Source organism: Dipodomys spectabilis, unplaced genomic scaffold, assembly GCF_019054845.1.
Source record: "Dipodomys spectabilis isolate Male_0828 unplaced genomic scaffold, ASM1905484v1 ptg000084l, whole genome shotgun sequence".
Taxonomy (NCBI): domain Eukaryota; kingdom Metazoa; phylum Chordata; class Mammalia; order Rodentia; family Heteromyidae; genus Dipodomys; species Dipodomys spectabilis.
Window position 1 is genome coordinate 5,411,262 of NW_024870761.1, and position 4,100 is coordinate 5,415,361.

Genomic DNA, 4,100 nt, shown 5'->3' on the forward strand with positions numbered 1-4,100 from the left:
GTCCTATCTATTCTCTTCATGTGATTTTTATGACTGAAGGTGCTTAATGAGAAGTCAAAATGTATTAGTAATCCTTTGCTATCAATTAAATCTCACTTTTTCTTCTTGGTGAATATAATGATCAACACACTAGTTCAGAATCAGCAAGCAATAGTTCAGAATCGTGCTTACAGTGCAAGTAAATCACCAGTAAGTAATCCTCGATGCCATTTTCCACAAAGTTTTGTCATAGATATAATCGGCCTGCCTTCTCTAGCTGCTTTCCTAGCCTGGACCTATTTCTTTATTGTACAGAAAAAGTGTGATTTAACCGTTTTCAGTCAGATCTGCTCCTAGAATTATCAAGGATTTACATTCTTGTCTGTAATTTGGTCAGAGCTACGTCTCTTTATGTAGACTACTAAAATGTATTTGCTAATTTCAAGTAAATACATAATTCTATTTCCATCTTTTTTAAAAAATAAAATTCTATTTGCTCTATAAATTAATCAGAGGCATGGATTTTGTGGCTAGCTAGGTCATTGCACATTGCAGTCTCTCTCTTCCTCTCTTTCATGGTTCTCATAGATAATAAAACTGCTCCATAATTATCCTAATTTTGCTTTTATATTTTTGGTTGCATCATTTCACTTTCTGCTCTGTCATTTCCCAAATCTTTTATATAGAAAGCATTATTTCATATTTTCTCATTCCTAAAAGAAGCTGCACACGAAGACACTACTGGTTCTCCTTTTCATTTGGTACCTTTGAATACAGAGGAACATCTTTCATCTGCTCTCCATCAATTCTCTACTTTCCAGTTAGAATAATTTAAAATAATGAAAATGGAAAACGAGAAAATAAATCATGGTGAAAAAAACAGATGTAGAAAATTCACCGGATTTTTTTGACCAGTTCAACCAACGTGAACTATTGGGAAAATACATGGACACCTCATTTCCACTGTCACTGAAAGTTTCTGCTAAGGCAATTCTGATTAAGATGAAGAAAAAAATGAAAAAATGATGAATGGTATAAATTGCAAGATAAAAATGGAGTAGGATCCAACCAAATTTCTTCTTTGGGCTGCTGAAAATAATTGGCTTAATACAGTGCAGTGACTACTTTCCAAAAAGGCCACTCATGTGAATACTAGGGACGAGGATGAGTATATATCCCTTCATCGGGAAGCCTACAGTGGACACTTAGACATTGTCTGTGAGTTGGTGGCTCAAGCAGCAGATATTCATGCAATAACTGTAGATGGGTGGACACCGTTGCACAGTGATTATACATGGAATAATACTAGTGTGGCCATTTTCTTCATCATGATGCAGATACCAATGCCAAAACTAAAGGCCTTTTGAACACCTTGCACCTTGCTGCTGGGAATAGAGATTGGAAAGATATGTTGGATCTCCTTCTGTTGCACCATTTTATCAAACCAGGTCTGAAGAACAACTTGGAAGAAACTGCATTTGATATTTCCAAAAGGATAAGTATGTATCACTACCTCTTTGAAATTGTGGAAGGCTGTACATATTGTTCTCTTAAGTTTAATGGTTCGGTTAAGTTTCTTTTTTTCCCTCTTTGTTTTTCTTTTTCTCTTTTTTTTTTTTTTTTTTGGAGTTTTTTTTTTTATTAAGAAAATACCATACAGGAGAGTTACAATTACATGGACAAGGTAATGAGTATATTTCTTATGAAGCATTGTTGCCTCCTCCTTTGTTTTCCATTCCCATCCCTTCCCATCACCCCCTCACACTCTCCTCCTGCCCTCCCACTACCACCCCCAAGCCAAAGGTGTAAAGTTCGTTTTTCGACATGATGTCTTGTACATCTCATTGTTGCAATGGATCCACCTGTATCTCTATTTAAACGGTTTGTTTTTTTCCCTTCTCCACCACAAATCATACCAAAATCAAATACAGTGAAAACAGGGGTTATACCGTGGGAGGGAAATACAAAACAACAAAGAAATCATCTTAAAAATATAATAGAAACAATCGCAAGGAAAAAAAAGATTTGAATCTTTATCTTGGGTTCATTTCACCTAACATCAACTTATCTGACCGTTTCTGCTTTTGTCAGACATATACTAGTTATTACAAATAAGGGAAACCATGGGACCTAGGTTTCCTTGGGCCTGGCTTAGTTCATTTAATATAATTGTTTCAAAGTCTTTCCATTTCCTAATAAATGGGGCAATGTCATTCTTTCTGGTGGAGGCATAGAATTCCATTGTGTATATATACCACATTTCCTTGATCCATTCATCTACTGAGGGGCATCAAACATGACCATACGAAAGCTACCAGAACAAATATATTTATTGCAGCATTATTTACTATAGCTAAGGTATCAATTAAGTTTCTTAAACTTCAAAATGCCAGTCCATTCTTTTGTTGGTTTGTTTGTTTTTCATTGTGAAAATGCCATACAGAGGGGTTACAATTGCATGAGCAAGATAATGAAAACATTTATTATCAAGCATTGTTGTCTCTTCCTTTGTTTCCGCTTCCCATCCTTTCTCATCTCCCCCCTCTCCCTGTCCTCCCACCCCAACCAAATTTGTAAAGTTCATTTTTTGACATAACTATTTGTACATCTCGTTGCAATGGGTCCACCTGTATCCCTATTTAAAGGTTTGTTTTTTTTTCCCTTCCCAGCCACAAACTATACCAACATCAAATACAGTGAAAGCAGGGGTTATGCCATGGGGGAGGGACATACAAAGCAACAAAGAAATCATCTTATAAATATGTTCGAAACAATTGCATGAAAGTGCCAGTCCATTCTTTGTGTCCATAGAAAATATTTTCACAATCCAAATAACAGCAATATCTTCCTGTAAAAATTCTGGGGAATTCTTCCAAGTGAATTGTCTGATTTTGATGTTAAAGTATATTCAAGAGTTTGTTTTGGTATACATGTATAATGATTTCTGCAGTTTGTGATTTTTTTAAATCAGAAATAATTTGAATTTATCTGTTGAAATGAGTAGTACAAAAACTAAAGATATTTCTTGTGCTTGTCTGAAAAAAGGATATTTTAAAATATTCTATATTCTGTGTTTGCATAATATCCATAATCTATTTCATTCTCTCCTAGATATAATTTGAATTCTACCTTGTTTTGTAATACATAGGTTCATTAATAAATGTGTCCTGTAAGATTGCATTCCATATATAAAGTTAAAGATTCCTTTTTTTTTCTAGGTCCTTATACTAGTATATTTCTTTGGGATAAAATGAAAATTTAACTAATTTCAAAAGTTTTGTAAAGGTTATGCTATGTAAAGGTATTTCTGAGGTGAAGATTTAATACACTGATATGAAACTAACCTTTAATTCTAGGACTTACATGTATTGTTACTCTTGTAATTATGTAATCAACTTTTTAACAACTGCTTTTCATTTCTTGCATCTGAAGAATGAAAAATATGGAATACTATACAAATTTTCATTTCATCCTTGTGCAAGTGCCATGTTAATCTCTGTATTGTTTTAATTTGTGTAGACGTGCTGCTGAAGCATGTAGTATCCTATAAATTTAAGTAGTTAATGATGCAATCTTCATATAGGCTTATATCTTTGCGTGCCTATTTGTAACAAGGAAACCTTATTGTTCCTAACAATACTATTGATCGTTTTTTCCTAAAATTGTGTATATAGTGGAAAAATTATATTGTTTCGTCGATTGCTCACATTTGAAATTTTTTTGTCACTGACTATTTTAAGTCTTTTTCATTTTAGATTTGATCATACTTTGAAGCATTTATAGCTAGGTCCAAAAGTGATGGCTTTTTCAAGTACTTATTTGTCCAACTGAGTTAGCTTTGTGGAGCTAATGGATCCAAAGTAAACCTTGCTTAAGAGCTACTTCTAAACTTCTCCAGCTTAAAATTTCCCAAATGAGGTCTTACTGGCACAAATGTCTACCTGACCCTTTACCCTTCTTCCATGTAGGAACAGACCAACCAGAATATCTTACCCTGAAATCATACTTTGTCTTACTGGAAGAAAACTAATCTTAGTTACAAGGGATCATAGAGAGATGAACAGTTCAGACAGAACTGTTCAGACCAGAAGGTATTTTATCAAAATATAATTGTTTATGAT

General features: G+C 33.9%; 1 pseudogene; it reads right to left on the reverse strand.

The window, feature by feature from the left end:
• Nucleotides 1-3,415: 3,415 nt before the first annotated feature.
• LOC122111032 lies at nucleotides 3,416-3,515 on the reverse strand (annotated as a pseudogene).
• Nucleotides 3,516-4,100: the final 585 nt, after the last annotated feature.